This window comes from Lagopus muta, chromosome 14, assembly GCF_023343835.1.
Source record: "Lagopus muta isolate bLagMut1 chromosome 14, bLagMut1 primary, whole genome shotgun sequence".
Lineage (NCBI taxonomy): Eukaryota > Metazoa > Chordata > Aves > Galliformes > Phasianidae > Lagopus > Lagopus muta.
This window is the reverse complement of record NC_064446.1, coordinates 2,747,188-2,773,809: the sequence shown is the minus strand read 5'-3', so window position 1 is coordinate 2,773,809 and position 26,622 is coordinate 2,747,188. Positions and strand designations below refer to the sequence as shown.

The following is a 26,622-nucleotide window of genomic DNA, read 5'->3' as shown; positions in this document are numbered from 1 at the left end:
TTTCAACTTTACTGTATTTTACGTATTCTGGGTTACACTACACTATGCTTAAAGACACAAAAACTATATAAACAATGAGTAAAAGGCCCAAGAATTCCCCTCCAGTCATTCTGTCCAGCAGAGAAGAGAGCTACTTTACCTATGCTGCTGCAGGTTGAAAACACAAGTGCCCTGTTGGCTCTGCCTTGCCCAACAACCATCCCTCATCTCTCCCCCCAAACAGCTATTTCATCCCCACGATCATCTTTACCGTAATGTTAGGAGACATTCCCCAGTGCCCTTCTTAAAACAGAGGGATCAGAACCGTATCCTCAACACAAATGATGAATGTGCAAAGGGTTTAGAAGTCTTATCACTGGCATGGTGCTCTTCAAATTCTTTTTTGTTTCCTTTTTATACTTCACCTCATAGACTAATTGCCTTCCATTTACATGATAGGGAGCAGCTCACAATATTGCACAAAATCAAATGCATCAGCAGATAAACATTTTCGGATTACCAGTTTCTTACTCAATCCTGAAAACCATTATGTACAGATTGAGAGGTGTGACACAGCTTTCTTCCACAGGCTGAGAACAACCTGCGATGGGCAAAGCCTCTGGCACCTGCTATGGAATGAGCCACACGTGAGAGCGGGGCTGCCTGGGCTGTGGGCATTCAGGGCAGAACTGATCCTACCAACCACAGCAAGGAGACAACCTTCCTGAAATCCCAGGAAAAGAGCCCCCTCCAGAGAAGCTCAACACAACAGGAATATCAAGCCACTGAAATAAGTGCCTACAGCACAATTCAGGTGTATGGTTAACCATACTAGGCAAAGTATTTCTATAAGATCCAGAATAGTTTAAGCAAAGTTTGGCACTCCTTTAATTGTTTGCGCAGCTACAAGAATGCTGCTTGCTTCCTGTCTCATACAGTTTGGGGCAGGATTCACTGTTTGTCGCTTAATGGGATGCCAATAACAAATAATGAAGTACATTTAAATCAACAGCTCCAGTGATGTGAAGCTCTTGTTGAAAAATGGGTTACATTCATTATTAAACAGCTAAAGAAATAGTGAAATTCATCTCCTAAAATCTTCCAGCTGAGCCTTACTAAAGGCCAAGCTCTCACCCCACAATCTATGGGCTCTACAGAGGGACTGCAGTGAATCACATTGGTACCTCTGGACTTTAAACATTTCTGGATCAGGGGTGAGCTATCTGACCTAATAGGTTGCCGCAAAATAAAGTCCCTTTGTAATTTAACATAAAACACATCCACGTCTACAATCCGAGGAGACAGATAGTGAGGAGATACAATATCAGATCACAGCAATGTTTCTTCTGGTACAAGACAAGAGGAGAATCAGTCCAAAGAAAACTCCATAGCAGATTGAAGCAGTTGAAAAAAAAGTACATTTACTTGTTAATGCCTAATAGTCTCAGATGTCTACTGTACAAAGGAAAGTATTTGAACAGCTTAAAAGTTTTATGGCTAGAATAACATTCAATAAAAAATACATTTTTGCAGGACTGGTTAAGAAACCACATACAGGCAGGAATTCCCGGAAACCCCAGGGGCAGCTGTGCTCCACAGGGCCAGGGCCAGCCCCACTGCCCCCCACCAGGAGGAGGGGAAGGGGCTTCTCCCCAGGTACTGTATTCACCCCCCTCAGGCCTGGTCTCAGAGCTCTGACATATCAGACAGTCGTGAGCGGTCAGTGCTCAGAACTCTCCCTTCACACTTACATCAAGTTCTAAGCCCCACTGCTGCAGACTCCAGCCTGTATGGCAAGAATGGAGACCTCAGCCACGGCCATGATGGCTGAATGTTGGCATCCAGGGCAGAAGCAAACGCATCTGATGCTCCCAAAAGGACACCAGCTCTGGCTCAAAGGAACAAGATCGGGGATCTGTGGCCGCAAACTCAACACAGCCCAAACTGCCTCCTGGCTCAGGCGGCTTTATGTTAGCAAAATCCCCAAAATGAAAGCTGGGTGCTGTCTTTGCCATCTACTCAGAAATCTGACCTGCTGCCTGTTTCACTGCAACACCCTGTTTAAAGGAGAAGCCATGAACTTTCTGAGCAATGCCGTACTCTGGACAGAAGTGCTAGGCCGAGCTTCAAACGCGCTGACGTGATGACTTACAGATTTGTATCAGGACCACAGCAGGGGAGGCACTGCTTCTCACTGCTTAAAGAGCTGAAACCAGGTGAGATACAGTGTTATCTAATAAGTTTGACCTAGAATGTTAAAATGCCTTTGATTCCAAAATTCAAAGTGAAAGTCAGAGAAATGAACCCATATGAACCAAACCCAAGAATGTATCTCTGCAAAGCACTGTGAGGTGAAAGCACAGCTTTGCAAAAGCTTTTCTTGATGTCCTCCTTCCAGCAGGCTTCTAAAACAGTTACCAACTTCTGACTGACCAAATGCAAAATGTCTTCTCTGTGCTGTTCTCAAACAGCTTTAAAAACAACTGGTCATAGATTGAGTGCATTAAGAAAATGCTTTCATCTTATGCTAGCATCTTACAGGGTTAACAGCAGTTATCTTCTTTTGCCATAACCACAGTTGATGCCAGTGTGATCTGAAGGAGTGCTGAGGTGGAGAAGAGAGGAAAATGCAAAATGAAACCCTAACAAAATACAGCTGCACGATGTTTACTAGTGTTTGCCTGACAGATGTCTCCCCCTGCTTGAGAACACCACCAATACAAGGTACACTCCACAAATGAAGTGCCACATAAGCACATCATAACAATAGGCCACTGATACACACACATATAAAATCACACAGGTATGCACAGATGTATCACCTCACCAGGTAATGCAGATCATGCTGTCACCGCTTTCTGTGAAATACCTGTATACTCCACACTCATCGCAGCACCTGGAGAGGTTGTTCTTGCTGACATCTCACTATCTCCTGCTCCCAACTAGCTCCAAACAGCGCTGGGAAATTAAGTATGGAGAGAGCAGAAACCTACTCTGCCCAATTTGCAGGAGTCATTTGCTATCAGACCTGCACCCAGGCCACTCATCCCAACATCCATCCTTTCTGCCAGTCACATACTCCACATGCATTCACAGAATCACAGGTTCATTAAGGTTGGAAAAGACCTCTAAGATGATCTAGTCCAACCATCCATCAACTACCAATACTGCCTACTAAACAATGTCCCTAAGTGCTACATCCACCTTTTCTTTACCCACCACCAGGGATGATGACTCCATCACCTCCTGGGCAGCCTGTTCCAATGCCTCATCACTCTTTCTGAAAATAAATTCTTCCTAATATCCAGCCTGAATCTCCTCTGGCACAACTTGAGGCCATTCCCTCTCATCCTATCATTTCTTTGTTGGATGCAAAAATCAGTTTGGCTCAGCTTGGACAGGTCCAGAATACGTAAAATGCTGAACTGCAAACAGCTCAGGGATGAGCCATACTTTCGGCAGTCCTCAAGTCTTGACTGATGACCCAACAGTAAGATTGGGATGGGGTTGCTATCCGTGCATCAGCACAACAGAAGAAAAACAACTTTACTGTTGGCTGCATCCACCTGCATTTACCTGATACATCTGTGCTCAATTCCAAAGGGGACTGCATGAATGAATGTGCATGCATGGAAGACAGGGCGGATCAGTGTCCTATGCTTGCACATGAAAACTCTCAAGTGACACTGCTGAAGAAAAAGCCAGGCAGCTAAGCAGTTAGTGCAGATTCTGAGCTGCAGCCCACTGACACTTCCCACCAATACTCCAGCCCAAATAACTTTAAAGCTAACTTCAGATTCCTGCTTTTTCATATCTTGGTTTAAAGCCATACATCTGTTCTTTTCTCTCCCAGTGCCGATGGCACTCAGCAGCCATCCTGAGGATGTGCCACTTCCTAGATGGGAACCAAATCAGAATGAAGATACCTGCACAAGTGTTTTCTGCAAGCACCATCCTCACAGCTGCAGATGCTTTTGCTTCTTGACCTGTAGCAAAGGGATATCATCTTCACAGCAGATGCCAGTGGACAAATTTCCTTGCATGTGTTAAAAACCATGAAATCTCTGTTCTCTAAGTAAAATCATGTACCACTTCCTCTACACAGGGTATTCTGCTACCTACATAAAACATTATTGTGATCTTTAACCTTGTGGGGGAACCATGCTGTATGCAATACTGGGGAAAAATAACATGGGAACAGGCAAACATACATGCAAAACTCCAACATTCCAGCTGTGCCCCTTTAAATGTGCTCAGCATGCAGCCTGTTTTTCTGTCTGTATCCCCACTGTGCTCTCTTCTGCCTTTAATTCAGCCTTCCTTCTAGCACCTCCCACTATCCTCTCTCTCTGTTTCAAAGCATCCCGATTAGCAGGAACAACAGGAACTGAGCAGAGAAGCGGTGCCAGAGAGTAGGAGGAGATTCTGTCCCCGTGAGAGGAATGACCTTCATCCCTGCACTCTGTCACTGAACCATGATCACAACCTTTGGTTCCTTCTGCTGTCTTAGAGGCAGCTGGACAGACACCCTATGAGAAGCAAGCCAGGCTGCTCCAGCTCACTGGGACAGAATAAAATGTTAGTTTTGAATGAGTTAGCAAAAACAGCTCCAACTGATTCAACGGGCTCACCTAAGAATTACATGAAGAATCACCTCTCCATTGCATTTTTCCAGCTGCAAACAACTGCACAGCAGGTTCCAGGACTGTGTTCTTGGTCAGGAGCCCCCTCCCAGGGTGCACACAGACCCACGCTCCTCATTCCCCACAAACACAGCCCATTGCTCCTCTCTGCTCTCCTGCTTCAGCAATGCACCCTGGCTTCTCTGCTACTGCCAGTCTTGACCACAGTACGCACCCGATTCTGGAACGGAGACATTTAATTACTGCTATTTGGTCTTGCTTTTGTTTGTTTCATTTGTTATGTGGCTTTGGAATCCAGAGGCATAGGCATATGGCTTTGTAAGAGCTAAAAACAATGAAATCTGTTTTGCTGCACACTTCTAACAATAATTAAATACAAACTTTCCTTGAAGCTTCTCTTGCAACTAGAACGACTACAGCATTTCTCCTTCTGCAGGGATGCGCTGCTCTCTGCAAGACAAGACTGTCCATGACAGCAAGCTCCAAGCACTCCACAATGACATGGGGTCGAGAAAAAATGCTCATCACCTTTCCATCAAGTGTGGCTCACTCACAGTACCAGAAGGTCCAGAAGTCACCCAAGCAATCAAGCACAGCCTAGCAGGTGCCAGTCCTGCACAGCCCCGCTTGCTGCAAGCCTTCTCTGGCTCGTGGCAGTGCCAGCTCACACAAATGGAAAGCATATGCTGAAGTTTCAAGAAATCACTTTCCTAGAAAAAGAAAACATATACAGGGAATTTTTGTTTGAGAATTAATTTTCCAAATACAAGTTTCATTTTCCTACTCAGAGCTTCTCCCCGCAGCTGCAAATTCTAGAATTTACATATTAAAATATTTTAAAACTTAAAGTCACAGTCAAGACAAGCATTCTGGCACTTATTTTTTTTTTGTGAACCTTTCCTTTGAAAAGTGGGAGAGAAAACAAATTTGCTGCTTCTATTGCAAATGATGGAGCACCAGGTTACCAAGGGCTCATCGCTGGCGTTGAGCAACATCAAACTGCTGGCTCCAGGCTCTGTTCTGTTTGTGTGTGCATAATCGGGTCTTTGGAAAGAGAAGTCGATGGGCTTCAGGCAGCAGCTGTGACAAGGAGACACTACATGAAAATTGTTTTTATTCATGCTCCCAAGGCATCTATCCTAAACAAAAGGCTATAGGTGCTGACAAGCTTCAGCACTACAGATTAAACCAAGACAGGAAAAGTAATTGAAGGAGAAAAATAAACAAAGGAATATTTTAGTAATCTCGAGGATGAAAGGCTCTTTTGACTGGCTTTGCTAGCCTTCTAACACAAACCTTTAGCTTTGCTTGGAAGAATACTAGATTCTCTACGGGATGCCAAGTCATGAATCCATCAGAAAAATCTATTTTTGAAATCTTTCTATCATGCTACCAAAGGCAGAAGTTGTGTTGACAAAAGTGTCCATTGCGCTTGACACAGCCTTTCCTTGTTCCTTGTTTCAAAAACCATGAAGGAGGTTGGGACTAAGGGATTTATAGATGTTAAGCAAAGCCCGTCTCTTTAATCTGAAATCTGTCTTGCTTTGCCCTTAGGTTGACATTTATTGTTTAAAAACCTTGAGAAAATGTACTGAGGAATTGCCCATTCCCATCAGTTTCAGTATGAAATGTTTAAAGTGCACATATTTCATCTAGTGCCAGGTCCAGGATCACAGCCAGGTCTTGTTTGACAACCAGATGACTAACACAAAGGGGTTCCCCTTATGAAAACGTTTAGATATGTGAATTGGCACACGCGAGCAGATCACAACATACCCTTTTGGGAGCCAGATCACAGTCATGTGCAGGGCATATGGGCAGCCACATGAAAAGCACGCTGCCACGCCGAGCGGGGAACGGTCGTGTTGAATAAGCAGGAGAGCAAACGTGAGGGTCATTTTATATTTCACTGTAATGCACAGAGCTGCTTAAGGGTGTTAAATGGAAACAATTTTAAGAGTGCAAATGAAAACTGACCGCACGCTGCCTGGAGGTTGAGTAATGCCGATGTGTAAATTTGTGATTACTCAGTGCACACATGGCCTGTGCCTTTGGCATGGGAGTAGGGTTCCCACATCAACTGTAGGCATGAGGCATCAACTAAAGATGTGAGTGGCACTCTTATAGGGTCGCCTTCATCTTCAACTATAAAACAATTTATTCTAATTAAACAGAAGTATTTTCTGCCTGTCAATGCAAATGAGTCCCTGAAATACAAATCTACCGAATCAGAAATGAGAGAAGCATCCCTGTGATATCCCAGGTCAGACTCCAAGCAAATGAAACATTAAAAAAAAAAAAAAACAAACCCAAAATGTTTTGGGAGGTGCAGAAATATTGTAAAAATGAACTTCCCCTCTTTTTTATATTCTTTGTATGGCCTTCTCCATGCTACCAACCTCACACCTGTACATTGCTAGCTCTGGAAGGAAAACCCAAACACTGTGCTCCATTCACTAGATCTCTGCAAGCCCTTCAGACAGATGACAGAGACCCAACAGCTCAGCTTACCCTTCCATCCCCTGGCCCAAAGCTGGCCACGACAAAGTGTCAGCTTGGCACGTGGCTCAGCACAGCCCTGTGACGCTGCATGTAGAATGGAAAGCAGCTTCCCAGCACATGGTGCCATGCTGACAGTCTCACTGCCCCTGGAACAGCACAAGAGCACACCAGGAGGCTGCCAGGATGCTGGGCCTTCTCTTCAAGTTGTTGTGCAACGACTACAAAGTTACGGTAAATTAAATGGCAGTATTTGACTTGGTAAATATTTTGCATGAAGATAAGGTAACATGATCACAAAGAATTTCTTGGCGGGGGTTGCTCTCTCAATTAATATTTACCCATCAACTCCCTGTCATTCCACCACACCAATTCCAAAATCCTAACAGCTATGCACATATGGCTCTCTGTGGACATGTTTTAGCTGGGGAATCTTCTTTTGCAGCTCTTAGGAGGTCCAGCTGTTCCTGCAGCTTCCTCTGAAGCTCTGATTCCTCCTCATTACCACCTGTAGACACTTCCGTGCAACGATTGTGTGACAGTGCCACAGAACAAGAGATGTCCTTAACAAAGCCAATCTCCAAATTCCTTTTGATTTTTGTGCAGTAAGATGTTTCCAGGGCACTGCTGTTCCGTCAGATCCTAAGTGACAAAAAACACAAGAATTTAGAAGAATAAAATGGTGCAGTGCCCACCCCAACCCACCAAAGCAATCTGGATGTAGGATCAGCAGACATGTCATCTGTTTTGACCATGGAACAAACCATCAAAAATTAAATTATGAAACTCTCCCTGGCTGTTATGCTAAAAACACCAAGCAGGCACTGCAAGGCTATGGTGGAACAGCTGCCTTTACCTACCGTGTTCAGGAGCCCACTGTATTCCCTCAGCAACTAGGAAATGACCTGAAATACTCGCTTACTCTCCAAGCCACAACTGAGCCAAGACACAGACTTCCTAGTGGGATACTTCAAAAAGGCAAACTCATCTTGAAAAAACATTTTAAACTAACATTTTGGTTTATGAATTTCTCCCACCTCCCATGTAAAGCAGAGCCTACTCAAGAGGTTATCGCGGGAGAATCCTGGCTGGAAAGGACCTCACAAAGTTATCTGGTCCAACCTCCAGCTTAGCACAGGTCAGCTATGAGACCAATGCTCAGGACCAACCACTCCGTTCTTGAAGCTCTCCCAAGGATGGAGACCGAAGAGCCTCTCTGGAGAATCCTGATCCATTGCCACGTAGCAAATTGGCTCACAACCAAGGCTAGTGCAATGTGCCTGCTGTGCAGCTCCAGCAGAACACTTCTGGAAGTCTGCCAGCTGCCTCCAAAATGCTTGGTGAAGAGGAATTTTCAAGTGCCTGTCTTACTGTCAGCAGCCTCCATCATTAAAGAGTCATTGTGTCGCACTGTAATATGGGGGTCGTGTTCAGAGCTGACAGTGAAATATCCTCCTGCCTGCACACCAAAGGCACGTTTTCTGCTTCTGTTTCAGATACCTTCGATACATCTCCCATTTCACTGTAAAACTGCTACGCCACATATCAACACTATTATAATAGCTGACAGCAGCTAGTAATTTCTGCTGTTAAGATTGCAAATGACCTTCAGATAGCTTTGCATTCTTACAACTTTCTCAAGTACCATGGGGACTGAAGTCTGATAAAACTGCTTCCAATGGTAACAGCAAACACAGAACACACAACCACGATTCAAGTAATTTATGTGCTCAGTTGAAGAATGTGGCAGGCTATTTCATATGCTTACAAATCAAATGAGCGAACTCAGTGTTCAATACAGTCTCCTTCTCTTACTTAATGCAGAGTAACACGTTTCTTCTGTTCCATCATCAATCAGAACAGGATCCTGAACTGAATGCATCGGGGGCTGCTGAATTTGCTTCAGTGATTTCAGCACCGAATCAGACGAACATGCAAAAATAGAATAAATCTATTTTCACTCCCCAAAAAGCTATGGATGAAGTAATCTCCACTTGTAAAGGCAGAGCACTCATTTCTCCCTCCTGAACATGAGAGCTCCAACACATTATGCAATTGCACGTTAATTTCTTGGACAGAAAGCTAGATATAATTGAATTACAGACACGCATTGGAAACACCATAAGTGAACTACACAAAATGCCACCTTTCTATTTATGCAAAGGATTTACTATTATTAATCATTGCTGACTGCCAGCTTAGTGCTCTGCAGTTATTCTCACCTCTGATAGGAAGCCACTTACAAATGGGGAGATGTGCTTCTGGTTTATCTCATCTGGGGATACAAATGAGTTGTTACCGCCTTATCTCCCCATAACATTGCAGAGCCAGTAGTGAAATCCACATGATTTAGGTTCACACCGGGTGGGAAATGCTGAACATGGAAAAAGGCAAATTATCTTCCCTGGGCTCTTTTCTTAGCTCCAGGCTTTGCACCATGCCAAGAAAAAGCTCCCTAAACATTCTTGTCTGAGAACCTGACGGAACAACTGGCAAACCGGGGCCTATATTTCTTATAGCCATTAACATACATTCAACAGTCATCCTGCCTTTGCTCTGTGAGCCTGCACACATCCAAAGGGAAAAAAAAAAAAGCCTGGAATAATATCAGCAAATGCCGTGATTAACTTCGCCATGGCAAAACTGCCAGGTGAGGGTTTTTCAGGTTGGCCCTGGCTTCACCCCATCTTACCCTGCTGCATGGCACACCTGGGCAGAGAAGGTCAGCAAGAAAGGAGTGCCAAAGGAGTGAACAGCACTGCGATTCATTGGAGCACCCACTCTGTTATCAGGCCTGGGAGCAGGATGTGGGATTTGTGCCTCATTTCGTGTTAATTCTTCACACTGCCGAGCTGGCTGCCAAATAAATGTAGCAGCCAGTGAACACTGACCTTACCAGTTTTAGAACATCAATTATCGTCATTATATTATTAAAACCAGCAACACGCCTGGAATTACACCAGTATGGAGATGATCTCTGACCAAGCAACTTCCTGCCATATGGAGATAACCACATTAGTCCATAGCACATTCACACTCATTTAAAGTGTATTACACAGCAAGTATTGGTGTAATGATAACAGCATATTCAGAACAGGGGAGGACTGGGAGGGGGTTAGACACTAAAAAAGTCTGTCTATTTCTCCATTTCATTGTATAGCAAGCGTCACATTGCTTCCAGATTCAAATACAGAACGTCCTTATGGCAGCCACATTCAAACCTGCACGCTCAGATGGATGCACATTACTTCTATTGCCAAAACATGGCATGCTTTTAATGAAGTTCACCACCCCAACGCAGTCAACAGTACCTCTGTGAGTGTCTGACCACAGGCACAGACTGAGCATAACCACTCAGCATGAGACAGCAGGTATTCTCGCTCAGTGTTGTACTCAGAGCAGCTGCTGCCTTTCAGTGAATCCAACAGAGCTACTGCTGCACCTCAGCATTATTTCAGGCATTGATCACTACTGCAGAAAACATTTTGCTCAGAGCTGACAGCTGTCATGCACCCTCCTTGATGAACTGGCTCTGTCAGGACTGATTTTAAGTCCCAAGTCAGGAAGAACTTCATTGTTGCTTAATTTTTTCTACTTAGTCTTACTTAGTCTTAAAAGTTACACATATCTCTATGATTTTTTTTTACTCCCAGTATTATGTTTTAAAGCAATTAAAGACTAAGACTTACAGATGTGCCTGTGAGGAAACTGGCATCCAAGATGTTAAATGCCTGTGCAGCGCTGCAGAGTGCAGTTCATATTCACAGGAGGTTTCCACTAACTTGCTTGGGCAAACTGAGCAAATGTCAGTGGGAATTCTGACCCTGTGCATAACATTAATCTTCATAACTACTCGTCCAGATGTTTACATGTTCCTAGGATGGAGATGGATTTTACTCATGTTAATTTCTGCTATTTGGAAGAAGAAACTGAGGCTCTGGCATCCATCTAGTTCTGTGCTCAGCTGAGGACAGAGATCCCTCATTGCAGCAATGCCACCTCCAAGGGCACAAAGTCTGTGCTACCAATCAGATCCCTATACCTATGGAAACCTCCAGCCTGTGTCACCTGCCACACAGCCCCCAAAGGCTCACCACTAGGTTAGAGACGTTTTTGCCTACCAAACAGCCTCTTAAGCTACATTTAAAATCAGATGTGCTTGTGGTTTGCTGTGGATAACTGCTGTTCAGAAACTATGACCTGATTAATGCTGACCTGAAGAACCAGGTAACAGTAGCAAATTGCAAACTGCAGGAAGAATACAAGGGTCCTTTTAGATCTTTTAGATGATGTGATCTCAAATCCAATTTCAGTATGCCTACATAGTCTCTGCTGTGCCTTCCTGACAGCAGCACCCAGCAGGGAAAACTGCTAGTCAGACACTCCAGCATGTCTCCATCACCTGGGATCACCAACATCACTGTGAGGCACCGAAGCTTCATTAGTGACTTCTGCAAGGTTATATAGGAGTGCTGGTTTTGTCATCCAACAGGAACACAAGCTGGTATGCAGCCCCCTAGCACAGCCCTTTCTCCCCAGCATACTTTCCCAATGAGACACTTGGTTCTATTTAAGCCTGAACAACATTGATAGAATCCACTGCTCCCCCAGAAATGAGCACAACCCAGACTGCTGGACTGTCGGTCTTTGCCCTTGTTATCTCAGCTGATAGGAGGCTGCCCTAGCAAATAACTGCCCTGGGCAACCTGAAAGAAAGCTCTGAGGAAAACTGCCATTATAAAAAATTAATCTTTACGTAGGAGAAGCTGGTTAGATAGGATCACTATAGGATTTTTAAGCTGACTTCAAAATGCTACTAATTAGGCAGAAGATTCATTTGAGTCATGTATGGAAAGAAGCTCAGGGCCTCCACTCTTCTGCTGTATTTACGAGAAGGGCGCATCCTTACACCTCGTGTTCCTGCTGCCATCTGCCATTGCCTGCTGCAGCTTCCTGAGACACTGGTGAATCCTGAGTCTCCCATGGTCCATTAAACGAAGCGTACAGACACTGGGGAGAGAGTTCTCATTTCACCAGAACAAGATGTTGAGCTGCTTTTGTTTCCGTGGTCTTTGTTTTGTCCCCTATCAGCAAGTCTGTGCGACACACTGAAGGTACTGACATACTGTGCTGGCTTATCTGGAACTAATCACCCTGCGTTTCAGCATGTGTCCTTCAAAGGGATGGCACACGCTCAGTTTGCAGTTTCAAAGATCACACTGTTTGTTAGCACAGTCAGCAGTTTACCAAACAGAAAATGCAACTCTGCTCCTCCAGGAGCTCCGCGAGCGGTGCCTAAGCAGACTTCTGCAGCTCTGTTCTTTCGTTGGCTGCTTTGAACCAAGCTGCCTGCAACAGATCCTAAGAGATTTAAAATCTGCAGGTTAGGTTGCTTCAGTCATGCCTGTCAAGTGCCCAACATTCATTTGATAAGATCCTTATATTTTTACTTCTATCTTCCCTGTTTGTGACTCATTAAACCAACAATTTGCAACTTTTGACTGATTAAAGGGCAATTGAAACAAGTCGTTAGATTATTCAGTGTCTGATGATAGAGGAATAGAATCTCACAGATTCCTCAGGTCAGCTGTTCCCATGGTTTACAACAGCACAACTTCCACTTTCATGGCATTACCTCACTACCTGCTTCTCCCTCCATTCCAGCTTGGAAGTCCTCCAGTGTTCCCCTTTACCACAGGAGCCTCTGGTCAAAAAAGGGGGTAGGACCTCTTACTGGGAAAAGACCCAAAGGGAACTGCAAAGAAGGAAAGTTTCTACGATACGTGGTGATGAATGGAACAGGGGATGCTTTCAAATACACTATTTTCCACAGCTGACTTTTCATACAGAAACTATGCATTCCTATTACTAGATTGTTTGGAATTCCCAGTGCCTTTTGAGGATGGAGACCAAGATGTCAGAGCTATTGCTTTCTTTCTTATGCATTCTGACCATTTGTGTTTCAAAAACATTTGCCATGGGAGCATCTGGTGCAAGAGATTAAATAGCCAAGTTTGAGATGTGCACACAAGACTCGTGTTTTGATGGCTGCCGTTGTTTTGACAGCTGTAGAGATCTACTGTCAGCTTCTACCTCTGCTGCTTCCCTTCATATGCTGATAAATGTGAATACGTGTGCAAATCTCTCATAAAAACAGAGTTTGTTTGTGGGAAGAAAGAGTTTCAAGGAGGATTTGTTCGTTCTGTTTTTCCTTTCATACTGAAAGGAAGATCAGTAGATATACTGATCAGATATCAGTAGATATACTGAAATCACAACTTCCTTCTGGCCTCTGTTCCATTCAAGACTTCATGGAGACTTCAGCTCATGTTCCTGTCCTTGTGGCAGCACCATTACTGCAGGGAGCCAGTGCTGAGACACTTCAAGGTGGCAATGCAGGGGAATATAATGCATATTTCTGTTGGAATAGTTCTCTACTGGCTGAATGTGACAGAACAGCTTGGCCCAGGTTCAGGTCAGTGAATTAATGACAATTATTTTTTCCAGACTTGATCAGATAAACAAAAGATAACTGGGAAAGAAAAAAAAAAAAAAGAAAAAAAAAAGTAAATAAGCATGTATTTAACATGCCTTGATGAAAGAAATGGAAATTACCCTACCTGACAGAATCAATAAAGACTCATTAACTGCCGGGAAGATTAATGGGCTATGAGAAGAGCTAGATATACAGCCATTAATCTTTCCTGAGATGCTGCATAAGTAATGATTACGGTGGCCCTCCTTCATTAGCAAATCCATACTGTGCAAACTACCATAGGGTGCACAAGCAGGCTCAGCCTATGAGCTCAGCTCCTTCAGCTTCTGGTTACTGCAGCAGGAATGTGTAAGTGGATCATCCACTTACAGGAACAGTGCTGCTCAGGATTTTCTCCAGACACCTATCTGCAAACCATTTGCTCTTTAACTCCTTGCTCTCTAGGCAACAACCAAATTAGCTCCATGACACACACCCTGCACTGCACATCTGGTGGTTGCTGTATGGAGCCCCGTGGCCTTGTGTCAGCTCACAGCAATGCAGGAACTCAAGGAAATCTTCTAGCTCTTTTAATTGCTGCAGACCCAGCCCTGTGTGCTCAGCAGAAGGGCTGCAAACTCCTTCCTCTGCTGCAGTGCAGTAAGAAACTGTGATCCAGCAACCTGTCCTCAGGTGCCATGGTGTCAACAGCGAGTAGAGAGCAAATGTATGATGAACACAAAATGGGCTACGTCTCCATTTCTGAGCATACTCAGAGAAACAAAAGCAGAACACAAATAGCTTCAAATTCCAAAGAAAAAGGACCAAATATTATGATTGCCAAGACCGTAACTCTGCATACATCCAAAGCTTGAAACAGATCTTGTAAGTACTTAACACTGCATGATATCATCTGTAATGCTATATGAGAAGCTTTAAAAGCAGATTCATATAGAAAACAATAAATCATCTGCTTCAGTGGCTGGCAGCCAGGGTGACGTTACCAAATACCATCCCCACCAGCCCCACAGCTGAATGGGGCATTCCCCAGGGCTGTGTGTGCTCTGGGAGCACTGCCACAGTGGCCCTGCAGCACAGACAGCCCCGCACTGAGCCCTGTCCCCAACTCAGCTGATGGGAGCCCGTCACTGGGACACAAATCCCCAGGGACAGCTGGGAGAGATGGAGCTGCTCTGAACAGGAGTGACCTGGAATCACTCTTTCTGGAAGAGCTCAGGAAGGGAGGGAGGGAGAAACTGAGCTATGCACAAGATGGAAAGCCATGATTCAGCTCTGATTGCCTGCTGTGCATCCCCTGCAGCCCACCTGGCCATGGGTGCACTACAGCCTTTGGCCAAAAGAAGGTGCTCTGCCCGCACCCTGAGACAGCTGTGCCCCTGCATCTCTGTGCCTCCCAGCTGTCTCTTGCACCATACATATTTATTTTCGTGTGCCCCCAAATTAATCCTTTTCCACTGGACTAGCATTAAGTGTCAGAAAAAAACAAACCTCTTCATGCCTACATTTTGGGGAGAACAAGCACATACAGTTGCTTGGATAGCAGAAATACCCACTTCTTTTCCAACAACAGAAATCCACGGAAGCCCTCAGTTCATAGGGTAACAGCAGTGCCCCATTATTCCAACACTATTTGCTTTAATCACCTTTTTACTCATTGCTTCATCCCATTCTGCTGCTCTCCCAAAGAGGCCAGTCCCACCCAATGCATTTATTTGTCAGTTTGGTCATCTACAGAATCTACAGAACCTTCTGCATCCAGTCTAATCCTGCCTACTCAGAGATGTTAATTCCATAGATTCCAGAGCATCTCTGGGGGCTTTTGCCACTTCTATGGCCTAGGTTGCCTTCCCTGTACAGTTATAAACTTTCACTTAACCAAAAGCCTGCAGTTATCTGCAGGGCCCTCTGTTTTCCAGACTTCCCTGAGACCTGATTAAATGGAGGTCAGATGTGCTCCCCGAGGGTTCATTCCACAAAGTTCTTCACGTGCTGAAGTCAGGCTCCAGTGCACAGGTTTATGTGTGAGCCATGAATCCATCCACCCGAAGTCAGCCTTCAGTGCAAACTCTCACCTTGCTGGGTTGAGATGCCTTTGAATGTCATTATGAGAACCAACTACCTCTCAGGTCAAGTTACCCCAAATTATGATGGCCAGGTGGTCTGTTAGAATGACACCCAGTTAAGTGCTTTTAGCTGAACCTCTGGCTACAGCGATTAAACACTCTCATTCTCCTAACCGATTGGTCATTGCTAAAAGCCTGAAAGGCTTCAAAAATCAAGTCCTCTTCCATTTTCAATGACACAGGCAGGAAGTGGTTACAAAGCACAACCAAAAAATCACTTTCTTGGACTTCCATGAATTGTATACCACATAACTTACTTATTTTTGATCGAAATATGTCAGCCTAAAAAGAAATTACTTGAAGCTGTTCCTCTGAAAACACTAAGCTGTACCACCTTTCTCAAAATGTGAATCACAGAATGGCCAGGGTCAGAAGGGACCTCAAGGATGATGAATCTCCAACCCCCCTGCCACAGGCAGGGCCACCAACCTCCCCATTTAATACCAGACCAGGCTGCCCAGGGCCCCATCCAACCTGATCTCGAACACCTCCAGGGACAGGGCATCCACATCTAGAGTGCTGATGAGCTCTAGGTAGCCTCACCACTCTCTCTGTAAAGAACTTTCCTCTGACATCCAACCTAAATCTTCCCTCCCTCAACTTAAAACCATTTCCCCTTGTCCTGCTGTTATCTACCCTTGTAAAGAGTCGAATCCCCTGTATCTCTTCTAATTGGAAGTCCTAATTAGAAGTGTCACTCAAAATGGATTTTGAGGATAAACAAAACTTGGATTTAAGTTCTCTTTCTGCAGAGATGGCATGTTTGCAAAAATGTGCCTTGAAACGCTTTCCTCTCATCCTTCAACTGGGATCAGTTTGTTGAAGAATCTGAAGGACATGACATCTATAAGTTCCATTTGTATGGTCAGAACTGAAGCACAGGATGGAGGAGCAGCACCTCGCTGCAGGGCCAGCTGTCTGGGCACACAGCATGCATTGCTGGCAGCCGGAGCGAGCACTGAAGGAATGAGAGGTACTGCTTTGTGTTCTCAGCCACTGCAACTCTGGAATAAGGTCCTACTCAAGGGCAGCACCCTGCACACACAGCTCCACTCCTGACACACACAGCACACGTGTGCTGTTGGTAAGAGGGGAATACAGCCCTCAGACTTTTTTCTATGGGAGGCTTCTCTCATTGGCAGGAAAGGCTGTCTGTGATAGTAACGTATCAGGTTCAAAGTAAAAGAGCCAGCACCAAGTTAGAGTTCAACGCTGAAAGTAAATAGATCAGTGTAACTCAGGTAGTATTGCATCTCTACTTATTTGCAAGCAAAACAAGTTTACAAGTTTAGCACCATAAAGGGGAACAATGTGCAACAAACCTGAGAAGCATGACATAAACTCAAACTGCCTATCAGTCTGTGTGCAGACCGCTCTGTGTGCAGACCACTCTGCAGGACCCAGCCCCACAGCACCCAAACCCCTGACAGGTCCCAGCACATCCACTGCCAATCCAGACATGCTTACTAACGGGGGAAAACGACTGCCCTGGGATTGCTGGTTTGCTCGAGTCCCTGGAAAGCAGAAAATCTGGGGGAGTGGTGAATTCCTTTCCTGCACAATAGAGAATTACATCCCTTCTCTGGAATGTTTAAGCTAATCTGGGGAATTTAACAGATATTAATGTTCTTGCTGCACAGACCTACACACCAGTTTGCAGCTTTGGATGAATGACTTGTGAATCTTGCTGCATTTCCATAGTTCTCTCTTGAAACAAGGCAAGTTTCATAGCGCTTTATATGTTTTGAAAAGTGTATTTCCCAAATTATTGACTTTCTGTGAAGTTCATGGCATTTCTTGAACTCCTTTATACCCTTCCAGGACTGAACTCTCCAGCCCTTGCTCAAGGAAGAACACTTCAGGAGGACACATGGGCAGAGCCTGCCCTGTCGACACTCCCAAGGCTCGTGTTTCCATCACCCTTCCCTTAACCCACCATGCTACTCCAAGTGTTGCTGCAGCCACCAATCCGACAGGACGGGCCTCCCTCCATGGCTCTCACCAAACATCTCCCAGATGCAACCAACCAAGTGGCCAGACCCATCACAACTGCAGCTGCACACCTCCATAGAGGTGACCCAGACATAGCCCAACTCTGCAATGGTCCTGGTGGCACCAAATGCCTGCTTAGTACATGCCACTGGGGCAGCACCAGTGGCACAGTCACAGTCCAAGCCCAGTCCCTGGCTTGCACTGGGGAAGCCTATGTGCACCCTAACCTGCTTGTACCTGAAATACCTACAGCTGGTCACACATTCTAAGTAGGGTTGGAGAATTGTCTGTGCAACAACGACCATAAGGGTGAAATCCTGCACCTAGCCCTCAGAGGGCCCACAGACTCACGTTTGGTATTTCAACATCTGCAAACTACATAAAATTAACTATGCAAACTCTAGTTTCTTATGATATGTTGAAAAAGAGTTTTCTGTAGCTAAGAATTTGCTCTATGAAATAGTGCTGTTGTGCTTTCCGTACCTATTGCACTTTCCACAGAAATAAATAGGAGGCATTACTTTTGGAGTGACCTGTGCACTTTTGGAATGACCCACATATCTTTACTAACTGATGAATGGGCTCACAAGCCAATGTATCTCCTTTCTTACACCTGCTTCACTTCTCCACACTTTCCCTCTCACTCCATAAGTTCATTTCTGGTTAATTCAAACCTTGCATTTCTAGAGTGATGCTGGAGGAAACCTCTCTCCAGTGCTGAGGCAAGAACCAGCGACTGCAGCTCCTTCCCCTTGGTACACTCACAGTGTCGTCAGAACTAACCATTACTTAGCAAATTAGCCTTTCAGAAAGCACAAAACTTACCCAATATCAATTGTTTTCTTTCATTTTCTATAACAGAGTTTGATACTGAGGCCATCTCAGCACAGAAAACTACAGTCCTCATTTCCAGTATTTTTCACACGCTGGTGCTGAAAACAATAAAGCATTCACAACCTCCACAATCCTGTGGCAACTATGATGCGTCCTACTGCCATGTAAATTAGGAAATACTAAGAAGATGAACTATCACATCTATGGTTTGACCAAGATCTGAGCGAACTGCTGTAAAACATCAACTTTCTAAACTTGGTACAGTATTCTGGGGTCATATCCAAGATTAAATTTGGCTCGTGAACTCCAGAGCAGTCCCATTTACATCAGAATAAATTGGGAGCAAAGTTATTAAAGCAAAAAGTTTTATGCCAGTGGGGAGAAAGGCCTGTGAGAACACAGTCAGGGTATAAAGGTTCATGGTCAAATAGGTAGGTTACACTGCAAGTAATGCTTCCTATTAATTTCCATGGAAACTACATCATACAACCAAAGATCTTCTGAAGAAACTCACTTGGCCTCAAAATCAGGCTTCATCTCTTTTCCAATTAGCATCTTCAGGATGCTTTCATCTCAACCGGAACCCCACAGTGAGTCAAAAGCTTTTTCCTATTAAAAAAAAATTAGGTGCAACCCCAAATTACCAATTTATCCAGATTTCAACCTCTTTGATTCCATTCGGTCCAACTTCTCTACTTGCAGCCATAATTCCTCAGTTCGCAGGCTGCAGAACAGATGACCTGTTCTTTGGCAGGATAAGCTGTTATGTTTCCATCACAATCTATAAGCTCTGTTTCAAGAGGGTGAGCGGGCAACGGGCCAGGAGTAGAATACCTCTGCTTCACAGTCATCCCGGAGCCAAGATATTATTTTGACTTTTCAAAAGCATGAGTGGTCAAAAAGCAGCGCTTGGAAATTGAAACCATCCTCCATGCACCTCTGCTTCTCTCAAATTAAGCTTGAAAAGCGTTGTGGATTACATGACTCATGCAGCGTGGGGACTGCATTTTCCCCATCAATAACAGTCTCAGTTTATATTTCTCAGTTGCACTCCAGTGTTTTTCCTGTTTGCAGCCAACGCACAGAGCCAACCCACAGCAAGGGGTCACGCCGTGGCACGGGGCTCGTGGCGCATCTCCATCATGCTCCCACATCTGGCCATCCCACATCTCCCCCAGGAAGGGCCCTGTGCAGCCGTGCTGCGGGCTCTGAGGCAGCATTTGGAGGCCGCTGGACAGCCCTGAGCTGTCGTCCCTTGCGAGGCGTCGTGCCACGCTTCGGTTCATCTGACAGTTACACGGCTGTCTGGGGCTTGCTTTAATCTCAATAGCAGGCTGAAGTATTTTTCTAGCTGTTTAGCATTTCTGGTTTATGACTGTCCAAATGCTGCAACATTCTGCTGGTGTTACCATGCAGATCCAGAGGAAAAAGCTCATGTCAAACTCGTTCTAGGCACACGGTGATCTCTGCAGGTTGACTCAATGCCTGGCACTGCCCCCAACCAATCCGGCCCGTTCTGTCCCCAGTCACTGGGCTCCAGGGGGTGTCTCTGTTGGAGTTCTGGCTGAGGACTTTGCCTGGGGAGACGCATCACGTTGCTTTTGGAACCCCCAAGTTTTAGAACTTCCTGCATGTTTCAACACACCTGGGAAAGACACGGGTGGAGTGAGCTCAGCAGTGGGATGCTGGCTGCAAGCACGCAGCAACAGGAACTGCAGACATCAGCACAGCCCAAGCCAGCCTGCAAGACCTACACACAGACCTCAGTGCCACAACTCCCCTGCCTTCACGCAGCAGCCTGGAAATCCAGCCTGAATGGAAATGCCCTTGAAATGCCATCATCCTGCATTTCATGCGCTTCGCTGTGCCCTACAGACCAGAATAAAACCACATGCACCCTGACAATCACAGGTCATTATGTTCTGTCCCAAAAGAAACAAAGCTGCAGCAGAACAGAAGTTTCAAGGAATAAGTGGCTCTTTTTAGGCATTCCCAGAGCAGTTTCTGAGGCTGTACGTGCAGCACGATCACAGCCAGGCTAAATTCTGGTCACACACTCTGAAAACTAAGAGAATCAGCACCAAGAACTGAAGACAGAAGTGATAGAGCAAACAAGACAATCAGATATTTCTTGCATCTGAATCCTAAAACACATTTCAGTTGGGAAAAAGGACAGAGATGCCCAAACTCATAAGTTTGGACCATCTGCTGCCCGATGCATGGCCACAACATTGCCAGATGTGAAAAACTCAAATTCGAAGTTGTACCATCTGTTCTCAGGTACGTTCTGAACTATCTGTGTTTGCTCGAGACAGCTGCATAACCATCAAGTTCTGGAGAGCCCCTGCAGAAGTACATCCTCTCAACACACGGTACGTGCTCAAAAACCAGTTCTGAAAGAAAGCAAAGCAGCCGTGTATGTTTGTACCAGAGCCTGCAGGTCTTAGCAGCCAAATGAGAGTGACAGCAAAATTGGAGGGCAGCTGGCAGACCTATTGTTTCACCATCTTTTCTGAAGTGCGTTTTTACCTTAACAAAGAAACAAAACCAAAACAACAAACATTTTACATCGCTGGTCTATCAGCCCTTAGCAGCTCAGAAGGAACAGGTCAGAGCTTGTGGCAGTGCATTCCGTGCTGGGAAGACAGCAGCACTGTGAGCATACAGCAGTTTGTGCCACGTGAGCCTGTGTGCTCACAGTGTGTTGGGGCAAATGGCTCAATGCTCCATTTACAACATATTAGCATGAAACACAAAAATACACATGCACAGGTACTGTGTGCTGGGTTGGATTGCTTCAAGACACAAAGTTAGAAGGCTGAACAGACATAATATGCTTTGCATCCCAAACCTTCTGGTTTGGAGAGGGGATTCTAATACATGTATGTGAAGTTCTAAAGAAACTTGATTTTGCAGCAGGTAATTGTCTTGTTAATCCAGCTTTTTTTCCTAAATTCCTGTGTAAAATCTCATTCAATTACATTGCTGGCACACCTGGCTCCTCTGAGTTTTAAGAGGTGATGCTGTATTTAAAAGCTGCTTTCAGATGTCCAAAGAGGGTTATGTGCATACGTACCAGCATTGTGAAAGCACAGAATAAGACACAGCCACTTGTTCTAGAACATACATGATTAAAAAAAGACAAAATGGTTATAACTACTTACTGACAAATGTAGCAATGTAATGATGAAGCATATTTCCCAACTGTGTGGGCCCTGTAAGCTGGAATCATTCACTGGCCTAATGCAATTCCTTCCAGTTTTGATTTTTAAAGAACTGGGAAGAGACAGTAAAAAATTAACAGTGACTGATGATAAATTATTGTTTTAAGACTGAATTAGAAGAGTCTGCCTTAGAAAAAATAGACTGCTGCATTGGTTCCCACTGCATGAACAGCAGGGAATGGGAATCAGCAGAGCACACAGCCCAGTACATGGAGCAAAACCAGTAAGAACCACACAAGGGTAAGAGGAGACAGGTTAGAAAGAGGAATATTCACTGCAGAATTTGTTGCTAGCATTAATTCCTTTAGAAAGCAGAAATTCAGTGTTTGAGGATGGTATCTGCCTCCTTCACTGGGGAAAAACAAAAGCTCACAATTTAAGAATATTAAGTTGCTCAGTCGCTTTTAGATGTTACTGCAGATCAACTGAGGAATTCACAGCAGGTGAGTGCATGTGCCATGCTGATGGTGACACAACTGCAGAGGGCAGCTCAGGGCAGCAGCAGGTGTAGCTGCAAATACAACGCAATAGCCCGATGCTGGACTTACTCAGTTACTGTTATTCACCTGTTGCCAGCATTCAGATACCAGATCACATGTAACTACATGGTTACATTCTGGATAGTGATAGACACTGCCCCAGAGCAGTGGGCAGCCCCACCTGCTGCTGCTAACGGGATATGCTGAGGCCACACCAATATATGGAACAACTGTATTTATCTCCCTAAGAGATAACGCGCTGAAACATTTACCTTCCTTCAAACCCTTTTAAACAGCCATCCAAGTCAATTGGAGAGTTTTGCTGAAATATTAAACTGTCCTTTCTGGAAGCATCCTACAGCTTTCAGTGCAATTTGCCTCGATTTAGAGCTGAATAAATCATTAGAGCAGCCTCGTTCCTCACCACAGAAGCACAACCCCTCTTCTACTGCCTCCAGACAATCTCTCAGCACATACTGTATTGTTATTAGCAAAGATGCCAAGTCTACAGACCTGCTTTGAATTTAAGGCTCTCTGCTGCAGCACTGCAAAGGTTTTCACTGAAATGTCACTCTCATTTCCAGGCTTTGATGATGTTTCAGTAGCACAATGGAAGGCAGGTCCCTGTCACAACAAAAAGCAAAACTACAGTGTTTGATTGCACAGAAATCTTTGGCCCAGCAGAACACGTGCCATTCTTGATGCTCTGTGCATTCAGAGCTCTCTAGGAGTAGATTTCTGCAATTTGCTCCTGTGCATGAGATCACCACGTAAACCAAACTAACAACGGCAGTCTTTGCTGCACAACAGACATACAAACTTAGAGAAGAAAAAGCTGTAAACCCGTACGTAGCCACTACATTTGTTTGTCACAGTTACTCATCCACAGCCCAGGACATGCATCACAAGTCCCAAAAAGAGAATTTGCAATAAGGCCCATATGAACATTCTTCTAGTAAAAATTCACTTTTTTGCAAGCATTTTGAAAAACCAGACTTCTTGTTTCTATATAGAACGAAGTTGTGTTCTGTGAATGCAGGCAAACCTGTTTTAATAGGCATTTTCATATGTGCACACCTACATATAGTGCATATATCCCCTAGTGGGGGTTATTCTAGCTTACTCAAGCAAACATGGTTTTGATGCCCAAGGCACAGAGAAAGAAAGCTTTTCCTTCGGCCCTCCTGGAGTTTCCAGCCTTACTGCCTACAAACACACACAGACCTCCCCTCGCTTCCCCTGTCCATTCCAAGCATCTCCATCTGCCCCAGCCAAGCTCCTCCAGGACTCCCACTGACCAGCAGCCTGTGCCCAGCCAGACCCTGCAGGACAGAAGCCCTCAGTATAGGGGGATGGCTCCCCAGCTTCAATCCTCTAGCACCTTTCCCCAGCAGCCTCTCAGCCTCGTTAGGGAGGATCCTTTGGCCATAAGGACTTCTTGCAGCAAGACTAGAAGAAGCCTTGCCAAAGAGCTGAAATGAAGTCTATAGATCTAAATGGAAAGCAGCACTAAAAAAAAAGTTTATCTCCTGGGCATATGCTTGGCTTAGAGAGTAGGATAATGTATCTCAGAGATGGAGCAATAAGCCACAGGATGGAACATGGCACAAGGAGATCGCTGATGCTCAGCTGTTCTCACCCTCCTAACATACACAGACACACAGCAGAGCAGAAAGGAAACAGCCTGAATGAGGCTCCTTTGGAAAGCAGCAATTTTGACAGCAGAATCACTCCTGGGAGAGGGGCTCAGTGCTGCAAGCTCACTTTGCTAAGAGGGAGAACATCATCCTGGGTAGTGGCAATTGACTTCCCAGAATGGACATGGTGGCCAAAGCAGGGAAGGGGAAAGAAATCATGCGGGGTGACCTACCTTCTTCCTAAGAAGTGACCCAGCAAAAGAGCATAGAAGAAGCTGAAGCAGATCAGATTGTCCTTGTAGCTCCACAGCACCTGAACAGTCTGCAGTTCCCAGGGCATGCAGGGAAGTGACACTGCCTGTGGCAGGACGTGGAATCCAGGCAGTAGATAAACATGTGATATAACACAGGTTTTTTTTAGTTATATCTGTGTTGCTTTGAGCTAGTCAACCCCAATAGCCAATCCCCTCCCCTTTGTAAAGCAATGCCAGCAGAGTCCCATACGTGAAGTCTCTGGCCACAGCCATTAAATGCTGTTCAATGGCCAGCTGTTACTGCTCCAGGTGAACAATCAGAGGGTCCATGGCATGGTAGGATCAGGTCAGAAAGGCCTCATTACACCCGGGAACAGCTGCATGGCTGATGGTGGAGCTGCACAACACAGAAATACGCTCAGCGCTGAAAGGAGAACCATCAGCAGCTGCAGGAGGAGAGGGGCTATTTACCAATGTCAAACTGTATAAATATCTACTTACTTCTGATTGCTCAACCTGCTGCAAAGGGCTCATGTATTAAACACCAGCTTGCACATTCCACAACAGGTTTTTTCTTTGGAGGCTGTCAGAAAAGATTTGGATGAGGTCAGGCTCTGAGCACAGAACATTAAGTCTTCAGTGGAGGATGGACACAAAAGCTCCATCTTCCACTGTACAGCATGCTAGCAAAGCGCCCATCAGCCCCATTTGTTTTATTGCTAACAATTACCAGCTACAGCTGAGGTGACCCGGTGAACCAGCTTTGTGATGCAGCCATTAGTCACAGTTCAACAGACACCATGACACAGTCAGATTCTAAGCCCTGCAAAGTAACGGACAGGTATCAAACAGTTGAAAAACCATAGACTAAGCACAAGCAGCTCTATGGCTGCCAAGGGGGGAAGAAACCTCATGAAATCTGGAATGTGTTTCTACTTACTGTCCATCCTAGTAAAATAAAATGATCTCTCATTTGAGCATATGGTTCTACTTAGACAAGAAATTGTATATATTGGTCTAAATCCAGAATAGCCTTTCTGACATATTACTCAGTATTAGAAAATCACTACAACCTGCATGCTCTGTAGCAATTCCTAATGCTAAGTGCAACAAATCTGCAATGATCCTTCCCCTCCCCCTCTCCTCCCCAGCAATCTGTCCTTGCCCTGCTCTTCTTTGCTCCTCTCACAGTTACACCTTCTCCTGCATGGCCTGTTGCAAACACCTTTCCCCCTTCTACCTTCTTCACAGTGCTCCCCTCCTGATGAACATCTCTCTCCAAAAGAAGAGGTGATGACTTTTCCCCTTGCAAAGCCTTCCGGCAGCACCTCAGCAGTCTCCACTTTGGATGGTAACCTCCTGACTGCAGGGAGGTTTAGCTTTCAAACTGCAAATGTCTCATGGATAAGCTGCACACACGTGCCATAAGGCATGTATGTTTAATAGATTGCTTAGCTTCTACCATGCCTGCTCAGAGGGACAAGAAACCTCCAAAGCCTCATGGTTGCTCCCTGGGTCCACAGAGATCCCACCCTGATCCCAACAGTTCTGCAGGATCCCCAGATGATCTGGTGCCCATGCAGTTGCCTGGTCAGGAGCTAAGAGCCTGCTGCACATTGCAGTACCATTCACAATGCTTTTTAAGCACCTACGAAGTGCTGAGACACAGAAAAAAAGAAGCAAATACCTGAGAAAAAACAAGGCTTTGCACATCTTACTGGAAAGGAACTCTGTGGAGAAGGGGCCCTGGTGGACAACAGGCTGACCATGAGCCAGCAGTGAGTCCTTGTGGCCAAGAAGGACAATGGCATCCTGAGATGCATTAAACCAAGAGTGCCCAACAGGGCAACAGAGGTGATCCTCCCTCTCTGCTCTGCCCTAGAGAGGCCACATCTGGAATACTGTGCACAGTTCTGGGCTCTAGAGAGATATTTAAAGCCTGCCTGGATGTTTTCCCCAGCAACCCACTGTAGGGAACCCCCTTTAGCAGGGGGTTGGACTGGATGATCTCCAGAGCTCCCTTCCAACCCCTACAATTCTGTGATCTTGGGTCAGTGTATAAGACCTCTCCAAAATGGACATTATTCTAGCTGCATTTTCCAGTTGAAAATGTATTTTAGAAAAGATTCAAACCTTCTATGTGAACGTACTCATTTTCAGAAAATGACATTGCAAAAGAAATATTGAACTGAAACATTTCAGTGAGATCAAAATATTTGAATGGGGAAAGCTCACTTTGTAAGAATGGATACGGATGGGAAAAGAGACTTTGCCAGAAAACCACTCAGCCAACTGGGCCTGGGCTGGATCCAGACGTGTCAAAGATAAATTCATGCTAGGCTCCTCTTGAGCTCACAGAGCTGCACAGAAGTGACAAGGAGGGAGGAGTTCCAAGGCACCTGTGCTGAGGATAAACTGGAAGCCCAATCCCTCTGGCATCTCAGAGGGCTGTGAAGGCAGCA

The 26,622-nt window shown here is 45.1% G+C and overlaps 1 long non-coding RNA gene across 1 annotated transcript; it reads right to left on the bottom strand.

The window, feature by feature from the left end:
• Window positions 1-1,358: 1,358 nt before the first annotated feature.
• Window positions 1,359-25,263, bottom strand: LOC125700125 (uncharacterized). Its single transcript, XR_007379789.1, has 4 exons — window positions 24,891-25,263; window positions 24,662-24,743; window positions 24,140-24,264; window positions 1,359-7,763 (listed from the first exon to the last, which is right to left on the bottom strand). It is a non-coding gene; the product is annotated as an uncharacterized LOC125700125 (long non-coding RNA).
• Between the last annotated feature and the right edge of the window lie 1,359 nt (window positions 25,264-26,622).